The sequence below is a fragment of the Panulirus ornatus genome, chromosome 56, assembly GCF_036320965.1.
Source record: "Panulirus ornatus isolate Po-2019 chromosome 56, ASM3632096v1, whole genome shotgun sequence".
NCBI classification, from domain to species: domain Eukaryota; kingdom Metazoa; phylum Arthropoda; class Malacostraca; order Decapoda; family Palinuridae; genus Panulirus; species Panulirus ornatus.
The window spans coordinates 12,981,161-13,004,657 of record NC_092279.1 but is presented as its reverse complement, the minus strand read 5'-3'; the positions used below and the strand labels follow the sequence as shown (position 1 = coordinate 13,004,657).

General features: G+C 44.7%; 1 protein-coding gene across 2 annotated transcripts in view; it reads left to right on the top strand.

Moving 5' to 3' along the window:
* LOC139765901 (uncharacterized) overlaps window positions 1-23,497 on the top strand; it is a 216,114-nt gene that overhangs the window by 152,254 nt on the left and 40,363 nt on the right. The window lies entirely within an intron of this gene.

The window sequence follows — 23,497 nt, the reverse complement described above, 5'->3', positions numbered from 1 at the left end:
AACCTGTGTTGAAATGCAGGACTGTTGGCTGCACCCTCGCGCACGTCTGCACGGTCCTCGAGCACGAAGGTACGGACCTTAGAGCGTTATACTCGAGCACGACGGTACTATCCTTGGGTGTGACGGCCTTGGCCTTTGACCTAACCCTTAAAGGTCAGGTCGAAAGTCATGCTATCACATTCAAGGGTTGTGCCGTCCTGCTCAGGGGTTGTACCGTCGTGATCAAGGGTTTTACCGTCCTGCTTAGGGGTTGTACCGTCTTGCTCAGGGGTTGTACCGTCCTGCTCAGGGGTTGTACCGTCCTGCTCAGGGGTTTTACCGTCCTGCTCAGGGGTTGTACCGTCCTGCTCAGGGGTTGTTCCGTCCTGCTCAGGGGTTGTACCGTCGTGATCAAGGGTTGTACCGTCCTGCTCAGGGGTTGTACCGTCCTGCTCAGGGGTTGTACCGTCCTGCTCAGGGGTTGTACCGTCCTGCTCAGGGGTTGTACCGTCCTGCTCAGGGGTTGTACCGTCGTGCTCAAGGGGTTGTACCGTCCTGCTCAGGGGTTTTACCGTCCTGCTCAGGGGTTGTACCGTCCTGCTCAGGGGTTGTACCGTCCTGCTCAGGGGTTGTGCCGTCCTGTTCAAGAGAGAAGGCAGAGAGTCACTAGATGACACAGCCCGAGGCTGGAGCACCGAGCGCGCGTTGACCACTAATCTCGGGCTTTAGAGATAAGCAGAGTAGATCTGTGTTAAGCTGGGACTCCTCGCGCTGTGAGGACGCGGCACAGTGAGTACACCAGTGGGCTGTAGACCTGCGAGGCGTCACATGACAAGGACGACGGCCAGCACACACTGCAGACAGGTGAACCGACTCGCCACGCAACGGAACAACGGTAAACAGATCCGCTAAAGGCCCCCCCTGGAAACCGTAATGTCTATACCCTTTAAAGTGTACCCGAACGGCAGCGAAGTGTACGATGGCCGAGTGTGTGGTGTTCACCTCTGCAACGCTCATTCCTGACAGTTTAAAGTGTGAGGGACTCATGAAACGCGGCGAGGGACGTTTAGGAGGAGCCCTGCGCGCTCCCCTAAGAATGCCTTGAGGTTCTGCGGCTACGAATAAGAAAACTCGGCTACTCACACACACACACCGCTTTACGCCACGCTCGACCGAGGTTCCCACAGTTATGCAAGGACACCAAAACCAGTCCTATGTCATTGGCGCGAGGATACGCCCTGACCCCTCAAGCACAGTGTTTCGGGCAAGATTTATTCTGGTGAAATTATATGGCTGCGAAAACACCCAGCGGCGGGCTGAGGTCACTTCTACCATCGCTGGAATTCCATATCGTCAGGGCGTCAACTTACTGCACTCTGATCTCGTGGGGTCGCCGTGACCCATCTGGTGACCTTGACCTTTAGCCCCTTCACGAACAAGTTAACAGTTTCATGAGGATCCAATTCCCAATCTCAGGTTCGAATACATTGTCTTCCAGAACTATGAAGTGTACAAGCGAATAATAGCAAACAACTGTTCGGTTGAGCTCAATGTATCTACCATCTCGTCACGTAAGTCACAGTAAACAGGCTTATTATCCTACGACACAGTGCAAGGGTTGTAACGACCGTCGCTGGAGACAGTCACTAACAACAGCGAATACAACCGACTGACTACAAGCCACGAATGTAAGCAACGGAGACAGCTCCCTCCCCCCTCTCTCCTCCGATGACCGAAAAGGAGCCGATCATGGCTTCTGTTTGAAAAGCCGGATACCTGGATTAGTCGGTAACCTTGACGTCGGATAACAGACCGTTTACCGTTGTTGCACGCGAGGGGGTAAACAAAAGTTTTAGCTGCGGAGATCGGCTTTAATCGTGCAACAATTTTTTTTTCTCTCCTTTATTTACAGTTGGGCGTTTGCCTTATCCAGTGTTTATATCGTCACATTTCTCGCTGGAACGACGATAGATTATTCCATTTCCAGCGGGGTGAGGACAGGGGGGGGGGGTGTCGTTCTCTGTGCTGGAAGCTTGCTAACGTTTCCGTCCTGGATTGAAGTCCTCCTCTATTTTTTTTCTTTTTTGTTTACACGACGGATACAAGAGAATACCCGGATGCTAGACGTCATCATAAGCCATGCGGGTCTGTGGTAAACTGTGTTGTCCTCTGGTAAGCGCAACTACGTTTTCGTCATCACCACCACCACAGCCAGGCACGGAGAGGAATCTCTAAATCAGAGATTAACGTCTTGAGCAGGACGGGACGACGCTTGAGAGCGACGACACGACCCTTGGGTCTGATGGCGTGGCGTTTGATCTAACCCCTGATGGGTCAGGTACACAGGCCGGGGCCTCATTTCCAAAGGGTCGCCTCGTCGTGCTCGGGGATCCTACCGTCGTACCCAAGTATCGCACCTTCGCGTCCTTCAAAGATCGCATCGCTGTGCTCAAGGGGTCGTAAAGCCGTGCTCAAGGGGTGGTAAAGCCGTGCTCAAGGGGACGTAAAGTCGTGCTGGGTGGCTACAGAACGAAGGGTTTACCGGGACTGATAAGCATCATGTCGTCCTGGAGAATGGCAATCAAGTAATCAGAAACACAATACGTGTGTGTGTGCACGGAAGGATACAGGAAGAGTGTTGAGGTCAAAGCATTACGCTCCTGAGTTCTATATATTCGCTGGTGTAATCCTCCAGGTGCCGAGAGTAAAAGGAATTTTGAAACTTCTAAAAGGAGAAAAAAAAGAATCATTTTTTTTTTGATATATGAATCTTTAACATGGCCCTTTAGGCAAACTTCATTATCATAATAGCTATTAAGTCGATGCCTGCGCCTGCGCGCTGTGTGAATTAAATACTTACTATGCAGTCTGCATTTTTTTTTCTTTCGGTCAAGTTTTATCTCTCGGTTAATTAAGATACTGTCTTAACTGAGAAATTTATGACACGGCGAGATTTTACGTGGCCCCCACCAACCTGGAGCAAAGCATCAAGAACACAGGGAGGACTGAAGAAATCGTGGGCTACGAAGTTATAACATGAAATAAGAAAGGTGTTGGGAGGGAGGGGGGGGGGGGAGCTGACGTTGCCTGCGACCATCTCGACGATGGAAATTAATTTCCCGACTTCGACTGTTCTTACGTGTAAAGCTTAGTAACGTGTGTGTATCCAGGCAGGGACCCGGTGTGTACCCACAGTCAATCGTTCGTCTCGTAGTTCTTGGTCATTGCTGTATTTCTTAGGTGTCCATTGCGAAAAGCATTGACGCAAACTATTTAACCAATACAGTTGAAGATCATACATCCAGTTACTTTGCTTTTGTATCCAACCAACAGGAAGAGGAAAAAAGAGAAGAGAACAAAGAATCAAATGAAGTCGAACTACATTCAGATACCTCTCGTCTACCAACCTGTTACTCCCATCATAAAAAAAGGAGAAACAAAGTTATTCTGTGATTCTCATTGGCATTACTTATTTTTCATCAACAACAATAAATGTTTTCCCCAGCACTTACTAAGATTAGTCTTGTATAGACTAACTTACAGTCGCAATCAACAAGCTCTGAGAGAAATTCATAAACATGTATGCATATTCCTATGAGTCCAATGTATGCATATATATATATATATATATATATATATATATATATATATATATATATATATATATATATATATATATATATATATACCACAGTTGATGATGACAACCCCAGTGGTGGTGTTGATAGCATCACTATCAATACAATCATCATCATCATCACTATCAACTTTTTCCTGTGATGCAACGCTACATTTCTCGATCTGTTTCAGTCACTGTTCATTATCCTTCTCCCTCGTAGTTTACACTACCACAGCTGCTCCCATCGTCCGTGTCTGGATGATCCTTCGTCCTTACAGATACGCCCACAACAGACAGCCGGCTGGTCGTACTCACATGAGGGACTGCGTATCACCCGGGACACCGTAACGTATGGGAAAATGAACGAGCGTATGAGACGAGCGAGCGCGTACATCTATCGTCCGGACGCAAAAAAAAAAAAAAAAAAGGGAAAGAGTATAGCGTCATGTGGAGTAACTTGGGGCAATAAATTCCATCCAGGATTTGCATGATGTTCTATTTTTGTCCTCCCAACAGTCAGTAGCATTTTTGCGAAAGTTCTTATCTAAAGTGAAGGATAAACTGCGTTATTTATTGCAGTTCTAAACTGGCTGGCTGCGTAAAACTGCAGTTCAAAACTAGTTTATGGTAAGCTTGATAGCGTAGATCGAGAGATGGCCCAGGAAATATGCCCCTCATTTATTTTTTCTTCTGAAAAACTAATGTATCAGTTTATTACATCTACACACGAAAAGATCAGGAGACATTCATGGGCCGCCCAAGTTCGAGCACATGGGTTCGAAAATTGGTTGCGGCAGTCGGTCCACAGTCAACCCAGCTATTCATCTAACCCTAGGGGTTTGGTCGATAAAATGGGTACCTGGTTCACGTTAGGATACATATATATATATATATATATATATATATATATATATATATATATATATATATATATATATATATATATATATATATATTATCCTTGGGGATAGGGGATTAAGAATACTTCCCACGTATTCCCTGCGTGTCGTAGAAGGCGACTAAAAGGGGAGGGAGCGGGAGGCTGGAAATCCTCCCCTCTCGTTTTTTTTTTTTAATTTTCCAAAAGAAGGAACAGAGGGGGGCCAGGTGAGGATATTCCACAAAGGCCCAGTCCTCTGTTCTTAAACGCTACCTCGGTAATGCGGGAAATGGCGAATAGTTTAAAAGAAAGAAAAAAGATATATATATATATATATATATATATATATATATATATATATATATATATATATATATATATATATATATATATATATATATATATATGTATATATATATATATATATATATGCGGTAATGCGGGAAATGGCGAATAGTTTAAAAGAAAGAAAAAAGATATATATATATATATATATATATATATATATATATATATATATATATATATATATATATATATATATATATATAAAGCAATGACGGGATAGCCTCGGTTAAGGTTTCAGGTGTCTGTGCCATCCCTGCCAACATAAAATTAATAAATAAATAAAGTATTGCAATCAAATATCGCAGGAACATACAGAACCGCACATGCCACCTTTGCCACAAAAACAATCTTCGTAATTCCACACGTAAGCTCCCCTAACACACCTCTCTGCTGCCCTTCGTCGTACCATATGCAAGTGGGAGGAGGTGGAGGTGCGACCTCCGTGGCCCTTCCCTGCTGCACCTGTCCGCCTCCCGAAGGAGAGCAACCACGAATGTCGTACCCCACACAGCAGCCGTACTGACCCTGGCAGAACCTACGATGTATTTTCGTCGGTTTCTCCTCCGCTCAGCTTTGAGTGTGCGGGTGAGGATCCAGAGGGAAGGCTCTGTTCCTCCCGCATGCACTGCTGCTGCTGCTGTTATAGCTGCTGCTGCTGCTGCTGCTGCTGCTCTGCCTGCTGCTTCTGCTGTTGCTCTGTCACAACGTCTGCAGCCGCCGGAGCTCTTTCATGCCTCACACAACGATGACCCTGTGGAGAAACTGGATACGGTCACGCGACTGTAGAAATGTCGGGATTTCTTTTTCTATTTCTATTTCGTAAGTCAACGACTTGACTGGGAGTTGACTGGGAGCTCTTGACGCGTCAACGGCCGGCTACGATCACGGCTTAAACAAGACAAAAGTCGGGTGTGTGTGTGTGTGAGTGTGTGTGACTCACGTCAGTCAGACACGCCCTCAAGAGACGTAAGAGGCATCAATACCACCTCGCACTACACCCCCAAACAGAGAGAGAGAGAGAGAGAGAGAGAGAGAGAGAGAGAGAGAGAGAGAGAGAGAGAGAGAGAGAGAGAGAGAGAGAGAGAGCAGACGCCAAGTCAGTTTTATCCTTACTTAAAAGTTATTTTCTGTTCTTGTCCTCTGAGTGCCTCGGACACATTCTTGCACTGCAAACAGAATCAATGTCTCCACCATCACCTCCAACAAGACGAGTCTCCCACAATCGAGAATTCCCTCAACGCTGACCTCGGCAGCATCAATACGGGAGGCAAGACTCAACCACGTTAACGGTGGAACAAGTTGACAGAGACACCAACATATTGTGCCTGGTATATATATATATATATATATATATATATATATATATATATATATATATATATATATATATATATATATATATATGTATATATATATATATATATATATATATATATATATATATATATATATATATATATATATATATATATATATATATATATATATATATATATATATATATATGATTTTGTGTGATCGGGGCCTGAACATGCAGGAGGGTGAAAGGAGGGCAAGGAATAGAGTGAATTGGAGCGAGGTGGTATACCAGGGCTGACGTGCTGTCAGTGGATTGAATCAAGGCATGTGAAGCGTCCGGGGTAAACCATGGAAAGCTGTGTAGGTATGTATATTTCCGTGTGTGGACGTGTGTATGTACATGTGTATGGGGGGGGTTGGGCCATTTCTTTCGTCTGTTTCCTTGCGCTACCTCGCAAACGCGGGAGACAGCGACAAAGTATAAAAAAAAAAATATATATATATATATATATATATATATATATATATATATATATATATATATATATATATATATATATATATATATATATATATATCTGCAAGTGAGACAAATACATGGTGTCAGGAATTATATATATATATATATATTTGGAAGTGACACCAGCGTATATACTGTGTCTGGAGTATATATATTATATATATATATATATATATATATATATATATATATATATATATATATATATATATATATATATATATACATATATCTGGAAGTGAGACGAACATATGGTGTCTCGAATTTATATCTGGAAGTCATGTGTTGTCTGGAATTATATCTGGAAGTGAGACGAACACATGGTCTGGAATATACATGTATCTTAAAGTAGAATGAAAGCTAGGTGCCTGGAAATGTATCTGGAAATGAGATGATATCTGGAACCAACCAATATCAGTATCAGAACGAATCGAAGCGCAATCAAATTCGCAAATACACTTCCATCCATCACGTGCACTGTTCACAGGAGAGTGAGGATATGTATGTACTATTTACAGGCACTATCCCACAGAAGGCAGACTCAAACAGTTATGTAATACGCCATTTCTAAAATACGTTCAAGTGGCATTCTTACTCCGATGAAATTGAAAACAATGAAAAGAAAAAAAAGGAGGCAACTTCCTCTCGCTTTCCATCCCAATCTTTTTCATCCCACGACAATACGATCCTCCATAAACACAGTTAAGTTCAAAGCTGCTGCCGGAGTACGTACGAGGTTTTTACCGTTTGAGATCATGTAACAAACTGTGCTTTCCCCACCCCCCTCCCGCCCATTTGAGAACACCTTCTCCCACATAATGCTGCTGACGAGCGCCACATTTCCGTCCGAAACTTTTACTCTCTCTCTCTCTCTCTCTCTCTCTCTCTCTCTCTCTCTCTCTCTCTCTCTCTCTCTCTCTCTCTCTCTCTCCCTCAGCCTGAGGCCTTAATGTGAAACAACAATGTAAAGTTCAGGAAAATTTCAGCACTAAACATCAACACTGAATGTTCTTAATTTCCTGGGCGACACAAGGAGGCGCAAAAATATACGTGCGCGGGGTTGGTGTACACTGGCGGTAAGGGAAGGTAATGGGGGTCTATAAAGTTACTGCCCCATTTTCTTTTCGTATCTGGGTGACTCTCGAAGTTATGAAGGGATTCCAGATTATCCTAAAACCTGGTCTGGTCTCAGCCGCTGGCCCACAAAATGAGCAGTTGTTAAGGTATTTATTGTTATTTCAATACTGTCTTCATGCAAAATTCACAGATGTAATCTTAAATGGTGTGTGTAATCATCCACTTGTAATTACCTACCTGTAGAGGAAGGGAGTTTTACATTAGTGTTGCCCCTCCATCTCTTGAGCCAACTCTTTCATGCAACTTTTTTTTAGATTTCTGTATACTGTTCCCAAGTACTGCAGTCTCATTCAGTCTATTCCATTCATCCACGACTCATACACTACTGGAGTACGTCTATACGTTCCTTCAGATAAAAAGCTTCTTTAATTTCATGTTATGTCTTCTGGTTGTTCTATCCCTACATGTTTCAAGGAACTGTTCTTTGTCTACTTCATCAATCTGGTTTAAAGACTTAAAGGTTGTGATCAAGTCACCCCTCACTCTTTTGTTTTCCTTTGTAGGCAAATTCATGGCTTCTATCCTTTCCCTTTCCCTTAGAGCACTTAATTCTGGTACCGTCTCTTGTTGCGCTCCTCTGGCTGGGCCTTCTTTGTTAATTCTTATGTACTTCGTTAGGTGCGGTGACCTAACTTGAGGATCTTTTCCAGCTTTGGCTTTCCGTAAAGCTTCCTGAATATTTCCTCGTCCATTCTGATACATGATAGGGAAGAGTTAGTCCCCTTAACTGCGCCCCTGAAGGTGGGACTCTGGCAACAAGTTAGGGACGAAGTCGATTCCCAGGTCTCTCTCTCACACACAAGAGATTCCTGCGTGCTGTTTGCTGCGAGATGATATTCATACTGACACCCTCTTTCACCGTGTCCTCACTGCTCAAGTTTGAATTTCACCATCCGTGCATCAGACCAACTTTGGAGTGTGTCAAGGTCCCCTTCTAATTTGACGCAATCTCCCCCCTCTTTATTTACTTCCATCATGACCCTTTGCATCGTTCGCAAACATAATTACGCGGGAGGTCCATACCTTCTGGCAAGTCGTTTACACACAGTGGATCAAGGAGGGTAACGTTCCCAGACACTTAACCCTGCGGCACTCCAATGCAGAAATCAACTCATTTCCAGAAGTCTCCTCCTCCGACATGGGTCCTAATGTTCCCTCCCAATTAACACAGTCATTCCAACGAAGGAGTCTGTCTCTCTCCCTTGGTCCTGTCTGTTGATAGAGCTTCTTAATCAGCCTCCCATGTGGTGGGGTGACAAGACCTTTCTGACAGTCTACATACAAACGATCCATCCACACAGTGTGTGTGTGTGTGTGTGTGTGTGTGTGTGTGTGTGTGTGTGTGTGTGTGTGTGTGTGTGTGTGTGTGTGTGTTGTGTGTGTGTGTGTGTGTGCGTGTGTGTGTGTGTGTGTGCGTGTGGTACCTGAATATTCACCATCGTACTCGATATATACATCAAAGATATTATCATTTTCATTCCGCCCCATTGTTTACATCCGGTTGTAGGAAATAAACACACTAAACACACTGAGCGAACAAGCTTGCTAACAACTTAACACGTATCACATCGTAACATATGCATTTCTTAAAAGTTTAAACAGTAAAAATAGTTTACAACAAATAGGTATCTATACCTACTCTCTCTCTCTCTCTCTCTCTCTCTCTCTCTCTCTCTCTCTCTCTCTCTCTCTCTCTCTCTCTCTCTCTCTCTCTCTCTCTCTCAGTCAAACTTGAGAAGGTCGTGGTCTTGCTGAATGCAGGAAGCTACGTGTGCAGGTGGGTGTGTATCAAGACGTGTGTTATTGCCAGCCACCTCACACGCCCTCGCCCTCCTCCTGCGTGCCCGTTTAAGACACTCAACAGTTCCTTGTTTCATTCAGGCGCGATATGCCTCCTCACACACCCAACGGCACGGCCGATCATGTCTCGCCTCCCGCCACGACCCTCACCTCCTGGACAAGAGTATGATGTCTCAGTATATATATGTGTATATATATGTGTATATATATATATATATATATATATATATATATATATATATATATATATATATATATATATATATATATACGATCAGGATGTTCTTCACAAGGCGAGATCCTTTCCTATGTTACTAATGCTTTGTCATCCTCTTTGAGAGTCTTTTGCTAAGCCTTGTGTCGAAGCCCTTGATACGTTGGACTTCTGACGAAGAGTGGCTCCGGGGGTCCTGATCTCCGAGCTCCCCCATCCTACCTCATCTGGTTTTCTTTCCCCTACCTTCCTCTGTATACTCTCTCTCTCTCTCTCTCTCTCTCTCTCTCTCTCTCTCTCTCTCTCTCTCTCTCTCTCTCTCTCTCTCTCCTGCTGGTTATCTCCGTGTCTGTTGGTGGATCAAAACCTCTTCTATCCTTTCGTATCGACGGCGGTGTTCCTCAGGGTTACGTCCTGTCTCCCAGGTTTGTCTCGTCGCATCTCCCTCTCAAACTCAGACATGGACTAGGTTTCAGAGTTGGGTAAAAATGGTAATCTGTTTCAGTTTAACGCCTCTAGAACCTCAATTTCTTGCTATTTCTCTTATCAAAACTCCTGATAATTTTTTTGGAACCCCCTTTCACGGTTCTATACAATCCCATCTTTCAACACATACCACATGTTATGTACCACAGTCTGTGTCACAGGGCAGGCAGAGCTTCTGCGTTGGAGGTACCACAGTCTGTCTGTCATAGGGTAGGCAAAGCTTCCGTGTAGGCATGTGTCACAGCCTCTGTATATCACAGGCCCGACGGGGCTTCAATGTGGGGAAGTACCAGAGACTGTCTGTGTCGAGGGTCAGGGAGAGGGTGACCTTGAGCTGCTCGTGCCACACTCGGTCTGTCTCGTAGGTCCTCTAATGCCTGGCCGGTGTCATGGCTCGGCATAACTCGGCCTGCGTGTTCTCCATCCTCCTGTAGCGTTTGTTCCTCTTTACTCCATCTCTCTCATCCACCTTTATTCCTTACCCCCCTTCCCCCTTCCTCTCCATCTCACATTTCCCACTTTTTCCATGCTCGCTAAATCAAATCCCCCAGTCGTCCCCTCCACAGTGACTAATCCTTCAAGTAAAGGAATCCGGTGTCTCCTCCGCACGAGCCGTCCCATTCAAAAAAAAAAAAAAGGTGTTCGAAATCTTTCTCAAATTAGCAGCGGAGAGGAGGAAAAAGAGAGAGAGAGAGAGAGAGAGAGAGAGAGAGAGAGAGAGAGAGAGAGAGAGAGAGAGAGAGAGAGAGAGAGAGAGAGAGAGAGTCGGGTTTCTGATAATTAAAAAAGTCTGGGGCGACTCAGTGTGGACAGGGCAGGGTAGTAGCTAGCAGACGTCTGACACGGCGGCTTCGACCTCCCTGAGGATCTGTGTCTGACGTAATTTCAGGAAGGAAAAAAACAAAAGAAAGAGACGACTATCTGAGAGAGGATTTGATTCTGTGGAATCTTATCATAAGAGCGCTTCTCAACACGATAAATAGATCATAAAAAAACTTCTTAAAACTATTTACGGAGAATTATACATCTCGGCCAACTTGAAAAGACGTCTAATAACTTGTGAATATCTATACACCAAATTGTGTATTTTGGCTTCTCCCTTTACGCTGATTTATTGTCTGAAGTTTCTCCAACCTGAAAGAGGAAGGAGGAAGAAATAATTAAAAGTTGGGAGGAAGGAGAAGGCGGAGGTTGGAGGGGCGGAGCGAGGGAAGAACTTGAGGAGCATAAACCGTAAGGTGGGGAGTGAGGTGGGAGAGAAAGCTTTGGGACTGTGATGGGGTTAAGGGTGAAGGTAGAGGGGAAAGAGGGGAGGGGAAACGGCAGGGGTTCTGGGAAAGGAAGGAGGGGTTGGTGGTGGGGTAGTTGAATTAGTGACAATGGGACCTTTGGGACGTGTCTGTGGTATGGTAATGGGATGGGATGTGAAGAAAAGGGACAGTGGGGAAGCGTTGAAAGAGGAATGGACTGGGGGGCGTGGAGGAGCCAGGAGTCTGGCTAGAGGGTAATGACAGAGAAGCAACAGTAATTCCCGGGTGGGTCGTGCTTGAGGCAAGACGGTTACACAGTTAATGGTTCTTCCCCGACGATGTTTTGGCTTGTGTTTATGTTGGCTGGGAACTCTTCTTTCTGCTGGTGGCAAGAGAACTGCTGCTGGTGGTGGTGGTGGTGGTGGCTGTGTTTCCTTGGAAGGGACTGGCAGTAGCTGTGTTTCCGGGGGTAAGTGGTGGCCAGAGACTAGTACTAGCTATCTATCTCACGATAGCAGGCGGCCAGAGACTAGCACAAGTGGCCATGTTTCCCGGGGTAGCTGGTGGCCAGATATTGCCTGCAGTATTGTTGCCTGAAGAATTTGGTGGCCAGACGCTAGCACCAGTTTTGCTTCTTACGACAATTGGGGACCAAATATTGGAGAAGACTTTGCACTCGAATATATATATATATATATATATATATATATATATATATATATATATATATATATATATATATATATATATATATATGAAACTAATATTCACCTTGGTACACTGGCTCACTTCTCGTCTCGTATGACACCTGTCGTCCCTCAAAACAATCAACTCTTTTTTTCTTTTGTAATCTCGGGGATGAATATAACTCACCGAAACTTAACTGTAATACACTGTACTCAATTTACTACTACAGGCTGTGTGTCTTGAAATTCTGTATCATATTGTAGCTCCCCGTATCGCAAGTCTCTCTCTCTCTCTCTCTCTCTCTCTCTCTCTCTCGAGCGGAGAGGGCGGGTGGTAAGGTTGGTATTACCCTGGTGGCCTGAGGCGGAACAAAAAGACTCATCCGGTACAGCTGACGACAGTGTAGCTACCATCATCATTTGGGGACACGAGACTGGGCTAGACCTGAGGTGGGGGGGGGGGGGAGGAAACCTGGGAGACGATGCTGAGAGAGAGAGAGAGAGAGAGAGAGAGAGAGAGAGAGAGAGAGAGAGAGAGAGAGAGAGAGAGAGAGAGAGAGAGAGAGAGAGAGAGAGAGAGAGAGAGAGAGAGAGAATATCCAAAACCCTGGTTTCAGAGGTCACCTGTCGACAATATTGAATATATATATATACACACAAAATAGATATTTCTCAGTGAACACGTGAGACAAAATCAGATCAGGTTCTCGCCTGAGTAGCGGTGCCATGTCCATCTTCATCATCCATCGCTTCCTGTGTCAAACACCTCCAGAGGAGTGCTGGAGCCTCCCTTCCGAGCACAACCACTTGTCCTTCACAACGAGGCACCATCGCCATTTCGAGGACGACATACCGCACCGACGCGCTCGACAACGTAAAATTACTGGAACAAATCTGTGCCTCCAGGTTATACGAGATAGTCAAAGAATGGAAGACTATTATCTTCATCTTTTTTACCTCGAAAATGAAAAATGATAGATTATACACATAATCTATCTCATCGTACGCTTCGTAAACATGCGTCGTGACGCAAGAGGCGGCGATGAATTTCAAAAGGTTGTGTGTACATCATGTAGAGGGACGTGGCTCAAACCTACGTTGTTATGCTTGTATATCTTAGACGTATCCCATCACTGGTCACCAGCCAGATTGTACCAGGTCGTTCTACCATCACAGAACCCGCCCGACCGATCGTAGAGCAACCATGATTACGTATGCAAGTCTTACGTTCAGAAATATTGGCCCTTCACTTAAACCTACATTACGTCAGGTAACGCTATTAAACGTAAAGCTTTCGTTAAATTGCAAGTATCATGTATGTATTTTTATTTTTTCTAGCACATCAAACGCAGTGGAGGAGAGGAGTTGAAAATGGTACGCCGGCGAATGACACTGTAATACATCGGAAAAGAAAGATCCGGACGCAGGCACGAAGCAGCTTAATGTGTCCGAGGGCTGGAGACTCATTCAGCGATTTACAATGCCGAATATTCCGGGCTCATTTACCTAAAATATTCCAACCGCGTCGAAAACAACTTCTTTCCCCCGCGGCCTGCGTCCACTTCGCAGGGAAACTTAAACAAATTCTTTAACAAGATAAAGATGATAATATCTCGCAACAATTTTCCATTAAGAAGATAAAGATCATCCTCTTTTTTTTTTTTTGTTCTAGCGAAAGAAGCAATATATCTAGACGATAGCACACGATACGATAATAAAGATAATGTAATCCTTTATCTTTCCTGACGAAGCGTACGTTCATACACGATAGCATATGTATATATATATATATATATATATATATATATATATATATATATATATATATATATATATATATATATATCTTACAAGAGACTTCATTCCTTAAAGACGTCCATGCTCAAACTTCTCCCGCTCTGAACTTAACAGACTCGTGCACGGAATGAATTCCTCTATTCATATATATATATATATATTTATATATATATATATATATATATATATATATATATATATATATATATATATATATATATATATATATATATATATATATATATATATATATATATACAACAACATTCTCCACTCACTTGACCGACTGAAGGAGGAAAAAAAAAATCTTTTACACGTGTTTAACCTGCTCTCCCGAGGCTTGAACCCCGTTTTGACTCAACTGCTATTTAAACACACACCTCCTCCCCCTCCACCCTTCCTCCTCCTCCACACACACACACACACACACACACACACACACCCCGACTTCAGCAATCATCCGTAGCCCCCCTCCCCCTCCCCCCCGCAACCGGACAGAGGAACATCACCCCCCTCCCCCCCCACCCTCGGAAAACCCGCGCCAAGTTTGGCTAACGTGACATAATATTGCCGGGGGCAGGAGACGTGCCCGGATGTACCAAGGGCTATATTAACGAACAGTCGCCCCGACCTCCTCCTCCCCTCCCACTGCGTCCTCATTACTGCCATATTACTTCTGCTAAGAGACGCATAAAGGGGGAGGGGTGTAGGGGGGATTCATACATACATAGAGGATAAAGGAAGAGGGGGTAAAATGTCTACCAATTGAATGGGAGGGAGAGGGAGGGAGGGCTGATGTTGCTATATCGGACTGGATCAAGGGAGGGAGGGGCTGATGTTGCTATATGGGACTGGATCAAGGGAGAGAGGGAGGGCTGATGTTGCTATATGGGACTGGATCAAGGGAGAGAGGGGGGGCTGATGTTGCTATATGGGACTGGATCAATCTTGGAAGAGTTGTTTGCCGGGGGGGTGGGCGGAGGGGGGGTGGAGTCAGCATCAGGAGGTAAGGTAAGGCATGTCACGTTATCAGTCATCTTTCACGTTAGCTGACCACACGCCACGGTCGGGCTACTCCCTCCACGTGACAAAGCTGGACGATGAACGGGTAAGATTCCCGGGGTTATGTACGAAGGCCTGACCTCTGACCTCACCAGTAACACACACACACACACACACACACACACAAAGAACTCATACATCAATAAGTACGCATAAACATATGTGTGTGTGTGTGTGTGTGTGTGTGTGTGTGTGTGTAAGGTCAAACCATCGTGTGAGCGGATTACCGTAATTAGTGAAGGTTGTTAAGGTCGCGGAATATTGCCACCTTAATTTTTGCTAATTAATCAGGGATGATTGTACTGTATTTTCAATTAGATATTCGACGCATAATTCCGAACTGAATATCAGGCGCATCATATATATATATATATATATATATATATATATATATATATATATATATATATATATATATATATATATATATATTCCCTGGGGATAGGGGAGAAAGAATACTTCCCACGTATTCCCTGCGTGTCGTAGAAGGCGACTAAAAGGGAAGGGAGCGGGGGGCTGGAAATCCTCCCCTCTCGTTTTTTTTTTTTTTTTTTTTTTTTTTTTTTTCCCAAAAGAAGGAACAGAGAAGAGGTCCAGGTGGGGATATTCCCTCAAAGGCCCAGTCCTCTGTTCTTGACGCTACCTCGCTATCGCGGGAAATGGCGAATAGTATGAAAAAAAAAAAAAAAAAAAAAAATATATATATATATATATATATATATATATATATATATATATATATATATATATATATATATATATATATATATATATATATATATATATGTATGACATCAGATAAATAGCAGAGGAATATCTCAGTTATGTCAATAGAAGAGAAAATGTATATATGTGAACCCCTGCTCTCTCTAGTGGCGAAGAGAGGCACTGGCGCTCGGGTAGTGGCCATAGGTACCTGCAGAGCCACTGTGCTCGGGTAGTGGCCGTAGGTACCTACAGAGCCACTGTGCGAGGGTAGTGGCCATGAGGAACTAACTGTAACAAGAAAGTGGGTGGCGAGAGAGGGATACGAGATGTGCATGGGGTGTCCAACGTATCAATATAACTATGACTTGTAGACGCTTTCCGCTGACGGAGATATGAGCGAGACATAATAGAAATTACATTACTCATGCATATGTAATCCGCGAACCAATCAACGATAAGAATTACATTGAAACATTTATCACGCAGGATTTGTTGACAGGAAACGAGTAGCATTTCGGGTCCTTATATATATATATATATATATATATATATATATATATATATATATATATATATATATATATATATATATATATATATATAAACACAACACACACACACACACACACACACACACACACACACACACATACACACACACACACACACACACACACACACACACACACACACACATACACACACACACACACAGACACACACACACACACATACACACACACACACACACACACACACACACACACACACACAATGTATTATTCGAAAAAAAATAACCTATTCATTTAGATTTTTCCGTGTGAGAGATCTGGCCATAAACTGTAAACTTTGAAACATAAATGGCAGCAGATGCCATTGTGAGCGGGAAGCCTTGCGTCTTGCTTTGTGTGGGGTGTGGGGGGAGGGGGGGTGGGGGGGTTTACGTTTTCTTTACGTCTCTTACGAACGGTATTGATGAAATGCGTCTCTTGGGTCAATAATCCATGAACAAGATTATTAGGTGATTAATCTTAGTCAATAGTCCATGAACAAGATTATCCGGTGATTAATCGTAGTCAATAATCCATGAACAAGATTATCCGGTGATTAATCTTAGTCAATAATTCATGAACAAGATTATCAGGTGACTAATCTTAGTCAATAATCCATGAACAAGATTATTAGATGATTACCAGTCTATCAGGAGGCAACCCTGGGGCCCTTTTTTTCAATGGGATCCTGCAGCTTCCAGGCTGCACTCCACGCAGGAGCAGGGAACCACTGGACTCCTTTTGGAACGAGATGGTCCACGACGAGACTATATGTATAAACTCCTTTCCGTCCACTGACGCTGGTGCGTCCAGTTTGCTGGTGGGGAGGTGAGAGTACGGCAACTCTACAAATGAATGAAGAGGAATGATCACTGCATTCACTGAGAGAAACCTAAACGAAAGAAGTTCTCGGAGAAGAGGGAGAGAAGGTCCTAACTTAAACAAGAATAAAAAGAACAGAAAACAGGAAGAGGAGGAAAGAAGCGTGGGAAAACGGGGAGAGAGAGAGAGAGAGAGAGAGAGAGAGAGAGAGAGAGAGAGAGAGAGAGAGAGAGAGAGAGAGAGAGAGAGAGAGAGAGAGAGAGAGAGAGAGACTGCCAGAAAACGTACGGACCGCTTTTAAGAGGTGGAGGAGGGAGGGGAAGAGGGGGGAGTGTGGGGAGAAAGAGAATAAATCGGACACATATTTCTTCTTCCCTGAAAATTGCCCTCCGGGATGAAGACGTATGGCTGCCTCTTTGAGCGTTTAATCTCTACCTCCGTCCCGTTAACGATCACCCGGCCATGGATCCGATTGGTAGTCGCAGATGACGCTATCTTTTACTGTTGATAGCACGGAAGGGGGGAGTGGGGGGTGGGGGGGAGAACTTCAAATCCATCCCCCCCCCCCCCTCCCTCTCTTCTTCTACTCCATGTCTTTCGAGTAGCGCGGAGGAAGGGGGAAGGAGGAGGGGTGAGGGAGTGGGGGAAGCTTCGAATCCATCCACTCACCTCCCCCTTCTTCTACTTGTGAGACGTTGATCATCCGTGTGGACCACTACCTTCTACGTCGCTCACTTACCTTTGCGGGGCTGGGTCCCGCCTGTTGGCCACAGCTCCCGTCACCTCCTGGACAGCGACAGGTCTTCGTCAGGACAGTGCAGGACAGGCGCCCCTCTGGTGAGCACAGGAGTCATGCAAGCTGAAAAGAAAGCTAAGCTTTAATTGCCGAGGAAGCCTGCCCTCTCTGGTGTACATGAAGCGACCATGCGCTGTAAACATATCGACTCCTCCCCGCAAACAAATTTAGCTGACGCTGCAAACACATCGACCCTTGCCTGTAGAACAAAACAACCCCTCTCACTATAAACAAATCAACCACTCAGATGTAAAAACAAATCAACCCTCCTCAGTAAACAAATCAACCCTCCACAGTAAACAAATCAACCCTCCACAGTAAACAAATCAACCCTCCACAGTAAACAAATCAACCCTCCACAGTAAACAAATCAACCCTCCACAGTAAACAAATCAACCCTCCACAGTAAACAAATCAACCCTCTACAGTAAACAAATCAACCCTCCACAGTAAACAAATCAGCCCTCCGCAGTAAACAAATCAGCCCTCCACAGTAAACAAATCAGCCCTCCACAGTAAACAAATCAGCCCTCCGTAGTAAACAAATCAGCCCTCCGTAGTAAACAAATCAGCCTCCCGCATATAAACAACCCCCCCCCCAAACCTGCTGTAAACAAAATAACGTATTCCCGAAGAGGAAGGGGAGGAGGGGGTGGGAAGGGGGAAGGGTAGCTAAACCAGAGAAATTGGCATCGTTAGCTTCCCCCCCTAAAAAGCGGCGTGACATCTCCTTCGTGTGTTGGGAAGGTGAATGGCAGGGAATGGGAGAGAAATGTTCCCAGTTGTGCTTCGCGCCTGACGTGAGGAGGAAGAGGAGGAGGAGGAATAGGAGGAGGAGGAAGAAGAGGAGGAGGCGTCAGGTACGGCAAAGGGAACAGCGAGTCGGGTCAGAGGTTGGGTTGAGGGGAAAGAAGAAGATTGGCTTGATGATGACGGCAGATATCTGGAAATGTTAGGGAAGACAAGAAGGAAGACGGGCATAATTGTGAGAAAACAGACTAGTAACAGGTAATGGTAGATATCTAGGAGAGAGTGAGGGATACAGGGGAATAAGATGGGTGCTGGAACACAGTGGACACAGATGGGAGGCCGCGTGTGGAGAACGGGAACTGGACGAATGAGGACAAAGGGGAGGAGAAGGGATTCCAACGACACTAGCAACAGAAAACTGGATGTGGGTAAAGACAGGAAGCGGCAAGAAGGGAAGGGGTTGAAGAGGAGCCATGCACGGGGCGAGGATGTTATCACTCGTTCTCAACTTGAGAGTCGCTGCTTTCCATGAGGTGGGCCGTGCGAATCTCAGGTATCGAGAGGCCTACAGGCACTGCTCGCATCCGGAGCAGATGATGATAAGGTTGTGTGGAGATGAACTCACTGGAGTTCTCAAGCCTTTCAATACCCCGTCACGCGAACTGATATAGACACGTCCACACGTCCAGCGTCACACGGGGGGTGAGTGTGCCTTTTCCACGAGAAAAGTTAATTATGAGCATCGGTGTTAGCGAGAGCGGGATGAGGAACCTAGTGTGCAAAGACCCTCTCCTGACTCCAGAAGACCCTCTCCTGACACCAGAAGACCCTCTCATGACGCCAGAAGACCCTCTCCTGACTCCAAGACCCTCTTCAGACGCCAGAACACCCCCTTCTGACTCCAACAGTTCCTCTTCTGACTCCAAAAACCTTTCCTGACTCTAACACTCTCTTCAGTGACTCCCAAAGACCCTCTCCTGACTCCAAGACCTTCTCCTAATTCCACCCTATAAGACAAGCGACCACTTGGCGCTCTCCATAAAAGGTGACGATGCGTAAGTGAACTAAATTATCTCCTGTCTTGGTAAGATACTCTGGGGGGTGGGGGGCTCTCTCCTTCCCCGGGTGTTTATATACGTCTAAACAAGGCTGCTCTCCTCACTTACACCTTAGCTCAGTAGGAACCCTCATCATCCTTTCGTGTCCCATTATTTAATACGTTTCCTCGTGTCTTCATCATTTCAGGGTAGTGTTCTGGAAGCGGGAGGTGTGTGTGTGTGTGTGTGTGTGTGTGTGTGTGTGTGTGTGTGTGTGTCTGTGTGTGTGTGTGTGTGTGTGTGTGTGTGTGTGTGTCTCAGAGACATCCCTTGCTTAGCTTTTTTTTTTGTCTCTTTCTTTCCTCCTCCTGTAAGACTCGACTAATGTACCAGGGACACAGTAGGCACGCTCAATTACCATCACCCCTACGATGACCAGGATGCCCCGCCCCCCCACACCCTCCCACATCTTCAACCACGCCATTACCTTCCTACACCACTCTACCTCCTCCCACTCAACGCTCTACCTCCTCCTCCTCCACGTAATCTACGGAGCTCACCCCACCCCGTTCTACCTCCGTCAGGTAATCAACGTAGCTCACCAACCCCCACTTTACCACTTCCTGGGTTCTCTAGGGGACCCCATCCGCCGGACTCTACCTCCCTCCTCCTCTAGCAAGAAGGAAGGCTGGTCGGTCCTGGGAGGTACTTCCCAGGGCTTCCTGCTGTGTGTATGTTCCTATGTGCGTAATTATGTATGTATGTATATATGTATTTATGTAAGTAATGACCGACTGTTGCTGCATAGGGAGGGAGTTCTATACTCGTGGGGACTTAATTTAATTGTGTGTGTGTGTGTGTGTGTGTGTGTGTGTGTGTGTGTGCGAACCACCATCATCTGTTTTCATGTTTACAAGGAAAACTTCATCATCGTAAAAGTCGTAATATTTATCCCGCCTTTACGCTTAGTTAAACACAAACGTCTTCGTCTTTTTTTAAATCTAATATTATGTCCAAACAGTTCAAGTCTGCATGACGTGGTGTCATTAGTGACAGGCATGACAGCTCAGGCATGTCACGTGACACAGACTGGAGGGCTGGAGAGGTGTATATACACTTACCCTTAGTGTGTGTGGCTGTGACGCAACATAACAACACCATCACCACTCGGGTTCCACTTGCCCTATACACACACACACACACACACACACACACACACACACACACACACACACACACACACACACACACACACACACACAGTTTTATAGTCGTTGTGACATTCTAGTTGTGGAAAATATCAAAAAAAGAGGAAAAGAGATATATCGTTTGAGCCTCTCAAAAAGTCCACAGACACACCACAATATATAAAGTTCACAAAATAATTTCATTTTTCGTCACTTTTTTTTTTTTTAACTGGAAAAGCAAACATTCTCAAGATGGGAAAGGAATTTAAAATTTTTCTCCCATCCTCCCCCTCCTCCTTCTTCTCTTCTTCTTCCTCTTCTTCTTCTTCTTCTTCTTCTTCTTCTTCTTCTTCTCCTTCTTCTTCTTCTTCTTCTTCTTCTTCTCCTTCTTCTCTCGCTCCTTCTTCCTCTTCTTTTAAGTTTGTGTTAAACTTGTACACAGTGTATTCCCTCGTGAGGAAGAGAGAGAGAGGTATTAAATTCGTAATTGGTCCCTCAAGACCCCACCACCCTGGCTGGTCAGCTGTATACAATACCGGACCTGCTGGTCTTGCAAAGAGGTTTCCTCTCCTTCCACCTCCCTCATCTTATCTTAACATCTTTCAAGATTTTTCATCTTTTCTTTCTTTCTTCTGCACATTTTCTTTTCTCTACCTTCTTTTTTTTTCCTCTTTTCTTCTTGTCACCTACATAACCTCGTGTCATCTTCACGTCTCTATCTCCAGCATTCTCGTCTTATCTCTCTGTAATTTTGTTTTTTTCCTTATATACGTTATTATCGTCTTTCCTCACCCTTCTTCAATCATTTACCTCCCTCGAACTAAGTATCTATAGATATATCTACCTCTATCACTAGTGTCCCTCTCTCTACACGTTCCTCTCTCTCTCTCTCTCTCTCTCTCTCTCTCTCTCTCTCTCTCTCTCTCTCTCTCTCTCTCTCTCTCTCTCATGTCGCCTGTGCCGTCTTCATTCCGTCCACGTATAGTCTTATTTCATTATTCAGGAAGCTAATGGAGTCGACGTTCTCGCTGTTGTTACAAGCATTTACGACCGTATGATGTTCTCCTCCCTCTCCCACCACTGGTGTCTGTGTGTACGAACCTTTAAAACGTGTTAAAAAAAAGATAAGTTAAAGTATTTTTGTGAAAGTATCTTATTTTTTTTTTTCATCTGTGTCCACTGGAATTCTCAATTTCCTGTTGGGTTACAAGAAAACTCAGCTAAAAATTTTCCCCTCCAAGTATCCAGGTCCCTGTCCTCCACGTCCCCTCTCCCCCCCCCCCAACAAATGACAATGTAAGAGGCAATATTGAGCCTCCGTGGTGTACTGGTTAGCGTTACCCTCTGCGTACAGCACATGCCTGAGTTCGAATCCCGGGTCGAGATGGCCGTCTCACAGCTTAACCCATCTGTTCATCCTTCCCTTTAAGGAGGGGGGGGGGTTCGATGAACGGGTACTTGGCATACCGTTGTGGTCCATATGTGTATTACTGATTCACAGATAATTCGTCATACAACCCCGGCACATGAGGGGAGATAATGTAAGTCAGAATAGAAAACGTAAGATGAAAAAAATTATTTTTCAACAGTTTAAAAGAATCTGAAAAAGAAAATAATCACCTTTACAAAATTACATTTCGTTTCCTTCCCTTTCTTCCTCTGCCGTGAACACTCGCTTCCCAAAAGCCACGAAATTTATATGGAGAGAGAGAGGAAAAAATTTAATGTTCAGCATGTGGTTGTTCTTCATAACCGGCCGTGCACTGTTATGACGTTTTTATGGTCAAAAGAATAATGACAGCGTTTGGTGTGCTTCAACGTCCACCTCATAATGAACACTCAGAGCTAAACACGCCGAGGCATAAGGACGAACAATTAGAAGCAAAAAAAAAAAAAGCGAACTCCGGTCTTGTGGCCATGCATCAAACATTTGAAAATACGTTCATGAAAACCATAAGTCTTCAATGAATGAAATAAATCTATGCATCGTTGAAATTTATGATACACCCAGCAAGGCTAGAGCCAACATAAACATGCCAAGGAACATGGCCAAATCATGATCATTCCAGGTGGCCGTTCCGCTTCGTGTGAGTGAGTGCAGTGAACTCAGTGTAGTCTACGAGGCTGGGGCGGCCTTAGGTGGCACTCTGATGGCCCTTGCTCGCCTCAGGATGGCCTTCCAAGGCCAACATGAGGTAGCTCAAGACCTCGACCAGAGTATGAAGGACTTACATCCAAAACTTGGGGTCTGTATGGGCGCCACATGAAGCTGTGGTCAATCTGTACCTTGAAATGTGGCCTTTGTTGGCACTCAAGGCCAGCCTTTGGTACCCTTCGATCCCAGGTCTGATCTCTGAAGGTACCTCCTTCACTATATCCTAGAGCTGCTGAGTTCTCTTATTTTGAATGAAAGTTGAATGAACTAAATGTGAACTATCAAGGCTCAGGTGGCCCTTAGCAATACCAAAACGGCCTTCAAAGGCTAACGCGCCGTAGCCTTACGAAATCTGTGTGTATGCGTGTGTGTGTGTGTATGTGTGTGTGTGTGTGTGTGTGTGTGTGTGTGTAA